Below are 16506 nucleotides of genomic sequence, written 5' to 3' on the forward strand. Positions count from 1 at the left end.
CTCATTTACCCACTGTCCCTGTCACCCCTGCCACACTCACCCACTATCTCCCTATCACCCGTGCCTCAGTCATTTACTATCCCTGTCATCGTTGCCTCAGTCACCCACCTTCTTCCTATAGTTACCCAACCCCTTCCTATCACCCGTCCCTCAGTAACCCACTATCTCCTAGTCATCCCTGCCTCAGTCACCTACTGACACCGGTGCCGACATTTCTGCTTGCGGCCCCCTGACGTGGTAAGCTGAAATGTGTAGTGTCCTGTTTCAGAACCAAAACAGTACATTAAGTGTTGTGGGTGGTATTTTAGTTGGATTTAACCGTTTCATGTCTAAACCTGATGCTTTTGGGTGCTTAAAGAGTAATGTACTTTAACAGGACGGCTTTTCCTCGTGAGAAAAATGTACTTGAACAGGACATCTTTTCCTTTACAATATCTTGCCTCTGCAATGACATACACAGTGGTAAACTCAGGGCAATGCTTTGTAGATTAAGGCCTAACAGAATACTTTAAATGATCTTTCTAGTCTCTCTAGTATGGGAGAAAAATGCACTTGAAAAGGATAGCTTTTCCTGTTTTATGCTACCAACACTGTTTTCTTGATACATTCCATTTTTAAACTTATTCATTTATGTACCATTAGTTAGAAGTAGAATAACTCTAACAGAGCAAAAATCATCTACGGCGGCATCACACTGGATAAGTTCTATCTCATCTGATGTTGGAAGCTAAGCAGTGTTGGGACTGGTTAGTTCTTGGATGGGATACCACCTGGGAATACCATGTGCTGTATGTGTTTTTATACCACCAGTACCGTTTTCTTAATACTGTACATTCCATGTTAAAACTTATTCATTTATGTAACCAGTAGTTAGAAGTAGAAGAGCTCTAACAGAAACTACCAAGCTCATCTACAGCCACACCACACTGGATATGCCCAATCTCATCTGATCTAGGAAGCAAAGCAGTATTGGGCTTGGTTAATACATGGATGGTAGACCGCTTGGGAATACCAGATGCTGTAGGTGTTTTTATACTACCAACACCGTTTTCTTGATACATTCCATGTTTAAACTCTGTGGAGTCTTATTTTGTCTACTTCTTATCTACATTTAATTCCTTTACCTCTAATCAAGGCATTTTTAAATACTGGGGGGCTGCCATGATGCGAGGCCTACCCAGGCCTCAGGGCTGAATTTGAATGTTCTTGCGAACTAACTGTGGGGGTACATGTTCTAAGCAGGGATAAAAGTGGAGAAGCGAGGCAGTGGAGAAGTTGCCCAAGGCAACCAATCAGCACTGATGTAACATTTCTAATTTGCATACTTTAAAAGTATACAGAGCAGCTGATTGGTTTCCATGGGTAACTTCTTTTTGTGGGCATTGTTTTGTGTCCAGACCGGTGGCAGGTGGTGTGCATTTGCTGGGAAGGCAGGAAGACCTCAGATATGCTGCATCTCCTGATGTGTCTCCCTCAAGTGGCTGTCAGCAAGCAAATGCATGCTAGACACCCCATTCCACTTCTATATTCACACAATATACTGCATGGTGAATATAGAAGTGGTGCCAGATCCGGCCCTAACCAATATGATGCCCTAGGCAAGATTTTGGCTGGTGCCCCCTAGCACCACCGCTGGTTCCGCCTCTGACCTTGCACCTCTTTCCCAGCACCATCACCCCTCACCCATAGCAGTCCTTATTTTGGTGTTTGTACCCCCTATATTTTAAATAGGAACAGTTCGCACATTTGGCGCACAGCCCAAAAAGGGGTGTGTTTTTGCTGGCAAGGGTCATGGCCACACAATAGGAACCCCAATTCCAATTAAACCACATAGTACTGCAACTTTATTCACATTTGATCATGCGATAGTGTCCATAATTCATTTTACATCCCACAGTAGTATCACTTTACCTTATAAAACATTACTCCTAACACTAGAGCCCCTTATTCACATTACATCACACTGAATTGCTCCTTATTCACTTTACACCACACCCTATTGCTCTTTATTCACATTAGACGACACAGTAGTGCCCATTCTATACGCAACACCACATAGTAGAGCACCTTATACACATAATTCCACACAGTAATGCCCCTTACACATATGAGACACATTATTAATGTCCTTATAAACATAATGTGCCTTACACATTATGACAACCTTTATTTATGCCCTTTTGCACATAATGGGGCAGATGTATTAACCTGGAGAAGGCATAAGGAAGTGATAAACCAGTGATATGTGCAAGGTGATAAAGGCACCAGCCAATCCGTTCTAACATGTAAATTAACAGGTAGGATCTAATTGGCTGGTGCATTTATCACCTTGCACATATCACTGGTTTATTACTTCCTTATGCCTTCTCCAGGTTAATACATCTGCCCCAATGTCCCTTACACATATGCCGCACATTAATGCCCTTATACACATAATGAAATACATAGTGCCCCCTACACATTTGCTGCACATTATTAGTGCCCCTACACACATACACATAATGACACACATACAGTAGTACCCTGTTACACATATGCCGCACATTATCAATACCCTTAGACACATAATGACACACATAGTGCCCCTTTACACATATGTTGCACATTATTAATGCATTTTTACATGACACACATAATGCTCCTTACACATATTCTGAACACTACTGCACAACCAACCCACTCACATGCACACAGCACTCACACTGCCACTAACACTGTGACCTCTGCCTCTGATTGGATACAGATGTGTCCTAATAAATCTTGCCTCAATGCTAATGTCGGGCACCTTTTTTTATGAAAATGCATCCTATTTGCATTGCTATGTAGCTAGGATGCACAAGCAGCTACTGCTGATTAAAATGATATGCAGCATGCCTATATTCTGTGTGAGATTGTAGCTGTATCTGCATATGAAATGCTACACACAAAATATAGGCATGCCGCATATCATTTTAATCAGCAGAAGCTGCTGATGCCCTTAGGCATATGAAATGCCCTAGGCAATTGCCTAGTTTGCCTATGGCAGGCTCTGAGTGGTGCCTACTAAACAGCACCTCCTACTGCATCCAACATCACCGTTGGTCACACTCATATCAGGCCCAAAATACTGTATACTATGCCATAGTGTTGCTTACTATATAACACCAGATGCTGTGCAGTGGTCAAAACACACTAACTGGTCCCATGCTGTTGTTGAACTAAAGGCCTATACACACGGTGAGATTCAGGCTAGGCCTGATTCTCAATATGCAACAGGGGCTAGGTCGGCATCGCAAGCACATAATGGAGGAAATTCAAATGTTTGAAAAGTCAGTTGGGAGCCTGTTTTTTCATATCCAATAGACAGGAAAAAACAGACACCCAACTGACTTTTCAAACATTTGAATCTCCCCCAATGAGTGTGCTTGCGATACTGACAATGTGCGATTTTGGCTAAGTGTCAATTTTGACTATCTTGAGATCTGCACTAAATTTATATAGTCAAAATCGTAAGAAAATATCTCACCGTGTGTACGCACTATTAGTGTTCCAGTGGGTGACCATATAGAATGTGTGTGGGGCACCTGTACAGTATGGGTTGTTATGCTATTTATACTCTGTACGTTCTGACAGATTAAACACCACTGCAACAAAGTCGGATTAACAGCCAAACATGTTGGGTGCAGCTTGACGAAGGTGACGTGGTAACATCAGACACCACTCCGAGTGATTTCAATCTATGATGTAAGTGAGCATTTTATTGTGGAGTAAAGTTTTTAAATATACTCAGTAGTGCGCACTTCACTTTACTCTTTTATATATCTATCTATGGGCCTAATTCAGACGTGATCGTAGCCAAGCAAAATTTTGCATGGCTACGATCAGTTACTCAAACAAGTAGGGGGATGCCCAGAATGTCTGGCCCCTACCCCCTTTCCTTCCACGGCACAAGTACAAAAACATTGCACAGCGGCAATGCCTTTGTACTTGACGAGTAGCTTCCTACCAGCGCAGCTCCTGCTGTCCAGGTCACGCAGCCGCGGCGGCCCGCCACAACACGGTCCGGGCACATCTGCATTACACGGACTGCACCCCGAAACGGCGGCACAATGCCGCTGGCCCAATCAGGCAGAGGCGATGACTGGGCAGAGATGCCGATCGCATCTCTGGCATGCGCCGGCGCACTGAGGCACCAGCACATGTGCAGTTCAGACCTGATCGCCCGTTGTGTGAATATGCACAGCAGAGATTAGGTCTGAATTAGGCCCTCATACAGCTGTCAGTGAGGCAGGGATGTGCTGCTGTCAGTGAGGCAGGGATGTGCTGCTGTCAGTGAGGCAGGGATGTGCTGCCCACTATCTCCCTACCACCCCTGCCTGAGTCACCCACTATACCTGTCACCCCTGCTTCAGTCACCCACTGTCCCTGTCACCAACCATCTCCCTATTGCCCCTGCCTCATTTACCCACTGTCCCTGTCACCCCTGCCACACTCACCCACTATCTCCCTATCACCCGTGCCTCAGTCATTTACTATCCCTGTCATCGTTGCCTCAGTCACCCACCTTCTTCCTATAGTTACCCAACCCCTTCCTATCACCCGTCCCTCAGTAACCCACTATCTCCTAGTCATCCCTGCCTCAGTCACCTACTGACACCGGTGCCGACATTTCTGCTTGCGGCCCCCTGACGTGGTAAGCTGAAATGTGTAGTGTCCTGTTTCAGAACCAAAACAGTACATTAAGTGTTGTGGGTGGTATTTTAGTTGGATTTAACCGTTTCATGTCTAAACCTGATGCTTTTGGGTGCTTAAAGAGTAATGTACTTTAACAGGACGGCTTTTCCTTGTGAGAAAAATGTACTTGAACAGGACATCTTTTCCTTTACAATATCTTGCCTCTGCAATGACATACACAGTGGTAACCTCAGGGCAATGCTTTGTAGATTAAGGCCTAACAGAATACTTTAAATGATCTTTCTAGTCTCTCTAGTATGGGAGAAAAATGCACTTGAAAAGGATAGCTTTTCCTGTTTTATGCTACCAACACTGTTTTCTTGATACATTCCATTTTTAAACTTATTCATTTATGTACCATTAGTTAGAAGTAGAATAACTCTAACAGAGCAAAAATCATCTACGGCGGCATCACACTGAATAAGTTCTATCTCATCTGATGTTGGAAGCTAAGCAGTGTTGGGCCTGGTTAGTTCTTGGATGGGATACCACCTGGGAATACCAGGTGCTGTATGTGTTTTTATACCACCAGTACCGTTTTCTTAATACATTCCATGTTAAAACGTATTCATTTATGTAACCAGTAGTTAGAAGTAGAAGAGCTCTAACAGAAACTACCAAGCTCATCTACAGCCACACCACACTGGATATGCCCAATCTCATCTGATCTAGGAAGCAAAGCAGTATTGGGCTTGGTTAATACATGGATGGTAGACCGCTTGGGAATACCAGATGCTGTAGGTGTTTTTATACTACCAACACCGTTTTCTTGATACATTCCATGTTTAAACTCTGTGGAGTCTTATTTTGTCTACTTCTTATCTACATTTAATTCCTTTACCTCTAATCAAGGCATTTTTAAATACTGGGGGGCTGCCATGATGCGAGGCCTACCCAGGCCTCAGGGCTGAATTTGAATGTTCTTGCGAACTAACTGTGGGGGTACATGTACTAAGCAGGGATAAAAGTGGAGAAGCGAGGCAGTGGAGAAGTTGCCCAAGGCAACCAATCAGCACTGATGTAACATTTCTAATTTGCATACTTTAAAAGTATACAGAGCAGCTGATTGGTTTCCATGGGTAACTTCTTTTTGTGGGCATTGTTTTGTGTCCAGACCGGTGGCAGGTGGTGTGCATTTGCTGGGAAGGCAGGAAGACCTCAGATATGCTGCATCTCCTGATGTGTCTCCCTCAAGTGGCTGTCAGCAAGCAAATGCATGCTAGACACCCCATTCCACTTCTATATTCACACAATATACTGCATGGTGAATATAGAAGTGGTGCCAGATCCGGCCCTAACCAATATGATGCCCTAGGCAAGATTTTGGCTGGTGCCCCCTAGCACCACCGCTGGTTCCGCCTCTGACCTTGCACCTCTTTCCCAGCACCATCACCCCTCACCCATAGCAGTCCTTATTTTGGTGTTTGTACCCCCTATATTTTAAATAGGAACAGTTCGCACATTTGGCGCACAGCCCAAAAAGGGGTGTGTTTTTGCTGGCAAGGGTCATGGCCACACAATAGGAACCCCAATTCCAATTAAACCACATAGTACTGCAACTTTATTCACATTTGATCATGCGATAGTGTCCATAATTCATTTTACATCCCACAGTAGTATCACTTTACCTTATAAAACATTACTCCTAACACTAGAGCCCCTTATTCACATTACATCACACTGAATTGCTCCTTATTCACATTACACCACACCCTATTGCTCTTTATTCACATTAGACGACACAGTAGTGCCCATTCTATACGCAACGCCACATAGTAGAGCACCTTATACACATAATTCCACACAGTAATGCCCCTTACACATATGAGACACATTATTAATGTCCTTATAAACATAATGTGCCTTACACATTATGACAACCTTTATTAATGCCCTTTTGCACATAATGGGGCAGATGTATTAACCTGGAGAAGGCATAAGGAAGTGATAAACCAGTGATATGTGCAAGGTGATAAAGGCACCAGCCAATCCGTTCTAATATGTAAATTAACAGGTAGGATCTAATTGGCTGGTGCATTTATCACCTTGCACATATCACTGGTTTATTACTTCCTTATGCCTTCTCCAGGTTAATACATCTGCCCCAATGTCCCTTACACATATGCCGCACATTAATGCCCTTATACACATAATGAAACACATAGTGCCCCCTACACATTTGCTGCACATTATTAGTGCCCCTACACACATACACATAATGACACACATACAGTAGTACCCTGTTACACATATGCCGCACATTATCAATACCCTTAGACACATAATGACACACATAGTGCCCCTTTACACATATGTTGCACATTATTAATGCATTTTTACATGACACACATAATGCTCCTTACACATATTCTGAACACTACTGCACAACCAACCCACTCACATGCACACAGCACTCACACTGCCACTAACACTGTGACCTCTGCCTCTGATTGGATACAGATGTGTCCTAATAAATCTTGCCTCAATGCTAATGTCGGGCACCTTTTTTTATGAAAATGCATCCTATTTGCATTGCTATGTGGCTAGGATGCACAAGCAGCTACTGCTGATTAAAATGATATGCAGCATGCCTATATTCTGTGTGAGATTGTAGCTGTATCTGCATATGAAATGCTACACACAAAATATAGGCATGCCGCATATCATTTTAATCAGCAGAAGCTGCTGATGCCCTTAGGCATATGAAATGCCCTAGGCAATTGCCTAGTTTGCCTATGGCAGGCTCTGAGTGGTGCTTACTAAACAGCACCTCCTACTGCATCCCACATCACCGTTGGTCACACTCATATCTGGCCCAAAATACTGTATACTATGCCATAGTGTTGCTTACTATATAACACCAGATGCTGTGCAGTGGTCAAAACACACTAACTGGTCCCATGCTGTTGTTGAACTAAAGGCCTATACACACGGTGAGATTCAGGCTAGGCCTGATTCTCAATATGCAACAGGGGCTAGGTCGGCATCGCAAGCACATAATGGAGGAGATTCAAATGTTTGAAAAGTCAGTTGGGAGCCTGTTTTTACATATCCAATAGACAGGAAAAAACAGACACCCAACTGACTTTTCAAACATTTGAATCTCCCCCAATGAGTGTGCTTGCGATACTGACAATGTGCGATTTTGGCTAAGTGTCAATTTTGACTATCTTGCGATCTGCACTAACTTTATATAGTCAAAATCATAGGAAAATATCTCACCGTGTGTACACACTATTAGTGTTCCAGTGGGTGACCATATAGAATGTGTGTGGGGCACCTGTACAGTATGGGTTGTTATGCTATTTATACTCTGTACGTTCTGACTGATTAAACACCACTGCAACAAAGTCGGATTAACAGCCAAACATGTTGGGTGCAGCTTGCCGAAGGTGACGTGGTAACATCAGACACCACTCCGAGTGATTTCAATCTATGATGTAAGTGAGCATTTATTGTGGAGTAAAGTTTTTAAATATACTCAGTAGTGCGCACTTCACTTTACTCTTTTATATATCTATCTATGGGCCTACTTCAGACCTGATCGTAGCCATGCAAAATTTTGCATGGCTATGATCAGTTACTCAAACAAGTAGGGGGATGCCCAGCATGTCAGGCCCCTACCCCCTTTCCTTCCACGGCACAAGTACAAAAACATTGCACAGCGGCAATGCCTTTGTACTTGACGAGTAGCTTCCTACCAGCGCAGCTCCTGCTGTCCAGGTCACGCAGCCACTGCGGCCCGCCACAACACCGTCCGGGTACGTCTGTATTACACGGACTGCACCCCCAAAACGGTGGCACAATGCCGCTGGCCCAATCAGGCAGAGGCGATCACTGTGCAGAGATGCCGATCGCATCTCTGGCATGCGCCGGCGTACTGAGGCACCAGCACATGTGCAGTTCAGACCTGATCGCCCGTTGTGTGAATATGCACAGCAGAGATTAGGTCTGAATTAGGCCCTCATACAGCTGTCAGTGAGGCAGGGATGTGCTGCTGTCAGTGAGGCAGGGATGTGCTGCTGTCAGTGAGGCAGGGATGTGCTGCTGTCTTTGAGGCAGGGATGTGCTGCCCACTATCTCCCTACCACCCCTGCCTGAGTCACCCACTTTCCCTGTCACCCCTGCCTCAGTTACCCAGTATCTCCCAGTCACCCCTGCCTCAGTCAGCCACTATACCTGTCACCCCTGCTTCAGTCACCCACTGTCCCTGTCACCACTGCCTTAGTCACCATCTCCCTATTGCCCCTGCCTCATTTACCCACTGTCCCTGTCACCCCTGCCACACTCACCCACTATCTCCCTATCACCCGTGCCTCAGTCATTTACTATCCCTGTCATCGTTGCCTCAGTCACCCACCTTCTTCCCATAGTTACCCAACCCCTTCCTATCACCCGTCCCTCAGTAACCCACTATCTCCCAGTCATCCCTGCCTCAGTCACCTACTGACACCGGTGCCGACATTTCTGCTTGCGGCCCCCTGACGTGGTAAGCTGAAATGTGCAGTGTCCTGTTCCAGAACCAAAACAGTACATCAAGTGTTGTGGGTGGTATTTTAGTTGGATTTAACCGTTTCATGTCTAAACCTGATGCTTTTGGGTGCCTAAAGAGTTATGTACTTTAACAGGACGGCTTTTCCTTGTGAGAAAAATGTACTTGAACAGGACATCTTTTCCTTTACAATATCTTGCCTCTGCAATAACATACACAGTGGTAAACTCAGGGCAATGCTTTGTAGATTAAGGCCTAACAGAATACTTTAAATGATCTTTCTAGTCTCTCTAGTATGGGAGAAAAATGCATTTGAAAAGGATAGCTTTTCCTGTTTTATGCTACCAACACTGTTTTCTTGATGCATTCCATTTTTAAACTTATTCATTTATGTACCATTAGTTAGAAGTAGAATAACTCTAACAGAGCAAAAATCATCTACGGCGGCATCACACTGGATAAGTTCTATCTCATCTGATGTTGGAAGCTAAGCAGTGTTGGGCTTGGTTAGTTCTTGGATGGGATACCACCTGGGAATACCAGGTGCTGTATGTGTTTTTATACCACCAGTACCGTTTTCTTAATACATTCCATGTTAAAACTTATTCATTTATGTAACCAGTAGTTAGAAGTAGAAGAGCTCTAACAGAAACTACCAAGCTCATCTACAGCCACACCACACTGGATATGCCCAATCTCATCTGATCTAGGAAGCAAAGCAGTATTGGGCTTGGTTAATACATGGATGGTAGACCGCTTGGGAATACCAGATGCTGTAGGTGTTTTTATACTACCAACACCGTTTTCTTGATACATTCCATGTTTAAACTCTGTGGAGTCTTATTTTGTCTTCTTATCTATATTTAATTCCCTACCTCTAATCAAGGCATTTTTAAATACTGGGGGGCTGCCATGATGCGAGGCCTACCCAGGCCTCAGGGCTGAATTTGAATGTTCTTGCGAACTAACTGTAGGGGTACATGTACTAAGCAGTGATAAAAGTGGAGAAGCGAGGCAGTGGAGAAGTTGCCCAAAGCAACCAATCAGCAATGATGTAACATTTCTAATTTGCATACTTTAAAAGTATACAGAGCAGCTGATTGGTTTCCATGGGTAACTTCTTTTTGTGGGCATTGTTTTGTGTCCAGACCGGTGGCAGGTGGTGTGCATTTGCTGGGAAGGCAGGAAGACCTTAGATATGCTGCATCTCCTGATGTGTCTCCCTCAAGTGGCTGTCAGCAAGCAAATGCATGCTAGACACCCCATTCCAAGCTGATTGTGACTTCACACAACACGCATCATAGAACAAGCATGCTAGAGCATGGGTCTTCAACCTGCGGCCCTCCAGCTGCTGTAGAACTACACTTCCCAGCATGCCCTGCCTCAGTTTTAGCATACCTTAATAGCAAAACTGTGTCAGGGCATCCTGGGATGTGTAGTTTCTCAGCAACTGGAGGGCCACAGGTTGAAGACCCATGTGCTATAGCCAAGCCACAGGTACCTTGAATGTTATCTACAGTAGCTGCCTGTTTAAATCCTTTTTTTTCCGCAGCATTCCGATGCGGAAGGTTCCATGGAACCAGAGATCCTTCCATTGAGAAGGACATGCTGCCTGGTTGACTGCACTGTGTAAATTAAATCACAGAGCCAGTTGGCTTGTGGGTGGCTCTGGTGACTGGGTGTTTGGGTGGATGGTGTGTTGGAGGTGGAGCACATGCAAATGATTGTGCATCATCCAGCCAGCAAGAGAGAAAACTCATGCAGGAGTGTGCCTGCTTGTCAGTGGGTTATGCTCCATGGCAGACATCAAATCTATATGGAGCAGCTGGAGGGGACAAGAGTAGGATTGCAAAATCTAGATAGAAGAGCATGTATGGTGGTGCATTCTCCTTGATTGTGTCAGCTTATTTTTTGGTGGACTGCACTTTCCTCCACCGCATTTTGGCCTATGGCTAAGGTTTAGGCTTTTTGGTTAAAATCAAGTGTAGTTAAGATCTGAAAACAATCAATGTTCATCTTTGATGGCAATAGTAGTGGTATGATATTTTCTGCTTTTGAAAGCCAAAATCTGATATGTCACCTATCTGGGGGCCATATATTAAATGGCTTTTTAAAAAAGGGAGATGGAAGAAGAGCTTTCAGTACCTGCAGGACCGATGCACCTTTCCTAGTCTATCCTCCCAAAATAGATTCAGTTGCATTTTTCAGCGTGTTTTGGATGCGCCTTTGCAAATGTCTTACATTGACAAACTTATTTAGTACTATTTTGCAAACAGGGTTACATTTTCGCAACATTGTGTTCCCAAATTGCTTGATTTGTTTAAATGCAACAATTGATAAAGACAAATTTAAAACGTATGAGCGCACATGTATTCAGAAGTGGTTAATTAGGCTGCTGGTTTGGTAAATAAAATATATTTTTATTAAAAGAACAACAGACTAAATAAACATTCATAAATTAAAAAACATCATGCTGGAAATCGCAGAATAATTTGTATCATACTTATAATCACTGCATGAAATTCAATAGATACCCCCGCACTAGCCAATTGGACTTATATAATTAATTTAAAGCATGCATGCTTAATTGATTAACTGGTTAGTTAATTGGACCAGTAGTCAGTCCCAGAATACAGTCCTGGTTGTTAGTAACTGTTAATCCCTCCAGGGATTTTATTGATGTTAGTAATTAGTTGGTTAAATAGACAGAATAGAAATTGTCCCTGGGTGTATATGACAACACAGTCCTTTTAGGATAATGAAACTTTCCTCTGGTGATATTTCTGTGCCAATTTATTCCATTTAATGTAATATTGGGAGGTTACATAACCACTTGGTAACCCGTCGTGGCACTCATAGGGGCACTGCTTACCCTCCACTCTGCGGCGGTATTGGTGTCCACGGCTGGGCTAAGGCACTCTGAGGCTGGAAAGTTTCCTATCTGGCTGAGGCGGTGACATGCTGCACGCGTGTAGCTGGGAGCGCTTGGCCGCGCGTCGCGGCTTCCGGGTTGTACAGAGCTTCCGGCTTGCGATGCGCTCCAGCTGCGTTCCACTTGACGTCGTTAAGGTCACCTGACGCGTTTCTCCGCCTTTTGTGGGTGGCGGTTTCTTCAGAGGTTTAGAGGTCTTAATGTGCGGTCACTATTTATCCCCCTCAGGGATGTTCCTCATACAAAATTAAGATCGTTATTAATGGCATCTGTATCGTCCTTCTCAGGGATACCCTGATTTTACCAGCCATATCCAATTAGCTATACCACTATTATGTATACATAGAGTACAAATATATTTCCTCTTTTAAAAAGACAGAATTAGTATAAAAATAAACATAAATATATTATTATTATCCCTCATGACCACAATGAGGTGTACTAATGTGCAAATAGCATTAAATTATGTATATATATATATATACTTAATTAAAATTCAAAATAAAGAGTAGATATATTTTTTTATATTTATTTATTATCTTTTTTGTTTCATTGTGTGTATATATGGAACACTAATTAGAGAGAGATATATATAATATTTAAACCCAGTTGGTTAATGAGATAAATAATTCTTTTTTGCTAGTTTAGTATCTGAGATATAGGCCCATATATAGGGAGAAGTAAACACATAATGTTAATATAAACAAACACACAAAAATAATCAGAGAGCTAAAACTACATAATGAAATAAAATACAGATTTTTCTGATATAATTCTTCTATAGAAAGCAATATGCATATAAATATGAAAACATAAAAAGAGAGAGAAGGGGAAAAGAAGAGAGGGGGAGAGATATATTATTTTCACAGATATAAACCTGTAGAGGAGAAATATACAGAGATCTCTTTATCTCGCTCTGGGCAAGAATTTTATGCTGACTTAATAATATTATGCTACGAGTATATATTGTATCCAGAGATGTTTTGCCATATCTAATGACTTTATTATATTATTCTACATATAGAATCAATCTTAAAACATCAATATCTAAAGTATACAATATAAGGACTATGTTGCGGATGGTGGTTCTTACTGATGGAATTATTTATCCTAATATCTAGATTCCCGGAGTTCTAAGGGATATGTCTCACATGGGGGATATGACTAGGGGGAGGGAGGAAAGAAAGAGAAAGGGGGGAGGGGGGGGGGTTGTTTATTAACCCCTCATATTACATGTTATTAAGTTCTATATTTTCATTTAGACCCTGTGGTTCTAAAGTCTTTAAGCGAAAGATCCAATATGCTTCTCTTCTACATAGGGCATTGAATCTGTCGCCTCCCCTTTCTGTTTGTCCAACCTGTTCAAGAGCTTTTAGACGAATATTAGAGATATTTCCCTGCTGACAATGATTCGTATGTCTAGATACGCTATGTGTATTGCTTTTATTCATATACTCGTAGCATAATATTATTAAGTCAGCATAAAATTCTTGCCCAGAGCGAGATAAAGAGATCTCTGTATATTTCTCCTCTACAGGTTTATATCTGGCTGGTAAAATCAGGGTATCCCTGAGAAGGACGATACAGATGCCATTAATAACGATCTTAATTTTGTAACCAATGAGGAACATCCCTGAGGGGGATAAATAGTGACCGCACATTAAGACCTCTAAACCTCTGAAGAAACCGCCACCCACAAAAGGCGGAGAAACGCGTCAGGTGACCTTAACGACGTCAAGTGGAACGCAGCTGGAGCGCATCGCAAGCCGGAAGCTCTGTACAACCCGGAAGCCGCGACGCGCGGCCAAGCGCTCCCAGCTACACGCGTGCAGCGTGTCACCGCCTCAGCCAGATAGGAAACTTTCCAGCCTCAGAGTGCCTTAGCCCAGCCGTGGACACCAATACCGCCGCAGAGTGGAGGGTAAGCAGTGCCCCTATGAGTGCCACGACGGGTTACCAAGTGGTTATGTAACCTCCCAATATTACATTAAATGGAATAAATTGGCACAGAAATATCACCAGAGGAAAGTTTCATTATCCTAAAAGGACTGTGTTGTCATATACACCCAGGGACAATTTCTATTCTGTCTATTTAACCAACTAATTACTAACATCAATAAAATCCCTGGAGGGATTAACAGTTACTAACAACCAGGACTGTATTCTGGGACTGACTACTGGTCCAATTAACTAACCAGTTAATCAATTAAGCATGCATGCTTTAAATTAATTATATAAGTCCAATTGGCTAGTGCGGGGGTATCTATTGAATTTCATGCAGTGATTATAAGTATGATACAAATTATTCTGCGATTTCCAGCATGATGTTTTTTAATTTATGAATGTTTATTTAGTCTGTTGTTCTTTTAATAAAAATATATTTTATTTACCAAACCAGCAGCCTAATTAACCACTTCTGAATACATGTGCGCTCATACGTTTTAAATTTGTGTACAGGGACAGGTCCCTTTGTTCAGGAGGACTTCCAGATCCTCCTTGTGTGAGCTGCAATTACGTATCCAAATTGACAGTACAAACTTAGCGCCCAGTATATATTATTTATAATTGATAAAGACACCTGAAAACTGCTCTGTGGAGTTTTATTTTGTGTCTACTTCTTATCTATCTTCTTTAAATCTCTGAGTGCCGCTGTGGTTTCTTTTAGTTGCTGCACTACAAGTTCCAGTGGGCACTGGAGCCAATTGTGAGATGGAGAGGGAGTGACAATCCATGCACCAAGAGATATATATATATATATATATATATATATATATATAGCTTGATTGAACCACACACGCCTTCTGATCTATATTGTGGGTGCCAGTCAGGGCCGCCATCAGGGGGGTGCCCTGTGTACAGTTGTCCCGGGCCCACCCACTCTGACAGAGTGGAGGGCCTGGGCTGCACACACAGCAGCTATTCCCGGTGGCGACCGCCACCCGTGACACTGACCGCGGCGCGGCTTTTGCCCCTTCTGCAGCTTGATATTCGGCTAAATAACATTTATTTTATTCAAATGTGACGCAGCGTGACGTCATGACGTTATGCCGCGTTGGGTGAAGAGGAGCCGCGGAGCTAGGGACAGGAGGCGGCTGGCAGCAGCAGATAGCATGGAAGAGACAGAGAGCAGAGAGGATGGATTTGTAGGTAAGTATTTCTTTACACAGGTAAGTATGTATGTCTCTGTCTGTGACTGTGTGTTTTATGAAATAGTGTCCCGGAGCTTTGAGGACATGTGTACCTGGCACTGGGGTCTGGGGGCATATCTGGCACTGGTGAGTGGGACATATCTGCCACTGGGGGCATATCTGGCACTGGGGGCATATCTGGCAGGCACAGTGGGGGCATTTCTGTATCTGGCACTGGGGGCATATCTGGCACGGGGGGCATTTCTGTATTTGGCACTGTGGGGTATTTCTGTATCTGGCACTGTGGGCATATCTGGCACTGGAGGCATATATGTATCTGGCACTGGGGGCATATCTGGCACTGGGGGCATTTCTGTATCTGGCACTGGGTGCATATCTGGCAGGCACAGTGGGGGCATTTCTGTATCTGGTACTCGGGGCATATCTGGCACTGGAATAGAAATATTATTTTTTATTTTTTGGAATATATATTTATTTTTATTTTACTTTTTTTTGGGGAAGGGGGGGGGGCTTCCTATATTGTCAGTCCCAGGCCCCACAATTTCTGGTGGCAGCCCTGGTGCCAGTGCTTATTAATAATACAACATATAGTCCATGCTCTCCAAAACCTAACGGTTATGATGCACATGTAGCCAGCACATTTATAAAACTTGAATGCATACAGTTTTTAATTCATAAAAAAAACCATGTCTCGGCAGAGCAATCTATAGATCCATAATTTTTCAGACAGCAACAGTGGGTATTGTAATAGTCACCCAATCCATCACTTTTACAGGGTTACATGTGTTCACATGCTACAGCCTGTCTGAATAATGATGGATTTATAGATGTTATAAGGGCATGGTCGTGCCCTTATATTAAGGCTGAATCGAACAAATGGAATTCTCCCATAGGAAACTTCTGAGATGGGGGCATGGTGTTTGAGGGGCTACATCTCAAAAGTGATTGGACGTACCGAGCTGAAATTTGGCATGGACGCGTAGAATCGTTACCCGGTGCTGCATGCCAAATTTCAGGGCAAAATAATAAAAAAAAATGACGAATTGGGAGTAACCTAAAGTTTCAACTGTCAGTTTTTTTTCTGCGACTTCCTGGTTGGCTTTTGAGGATGGTTTTCCCATATAGTCTATGGAAAGTTTTTTGGGAAGGCATAACTCAGGATAGAGGACAAATGAAGACTTGGGGTTTGTTTTATTAGATAGAGCATGTCCCAGTGTAGT

At 43.1% G+C, this 16506-nt stretch overlaps 4 pseudogenes; all 4 read left to right on the forward strand.

Annotated features, from left to right (window-relative positions):
* The first annotated feature begins 908 nt into the window (after positions 1-908).
* LOC134981757 (5S ribosomal RNA) lies at positions 909-1027 on the forward strand (annotated as a pseudogene).
* A 4084-nt stretch (positions 1028-5111) lies between these two features.
* LOC134981813 (5S ribosomal RNA) lies at positions 5112-5230 on the forward strand (annotated as a pseudogene).
* A 108-nt stretch (positions 5231-5338) lies between these two features.
* Positions 5339-5457, forward strand: LOC134981758 (5S ribosomal RNA; annotated as a pseudogene).
* Positions 5458-9868: 4411 nt separating this feature from the next.
* Positions 9869-9987, forward strand: LOC134981759 (5S ribosomal RNA; annotated as a pseudogene).
* The last annotated feature ends 6519 nt before the right edge of the window (positions 9988-16506 follow it).

The sequence above is a fragment of the Pseudophryne corroboree genome, chromosome 12 (assembly GCF_028390025.1).
Source record: "Pseudophryne corroboree isolate aPseCor3 chromosome 12, aPseCor3.hap2, whole genome shotgun sequence".
In the NCBI taxonomy this organism is placed as follows: domain Eukaryota; kingdom Metazoa; phylum Chordata; class Amphibia; order Anura; family Myobatrachidae; genus Pseudophryne; species Pseudophryne corroboree.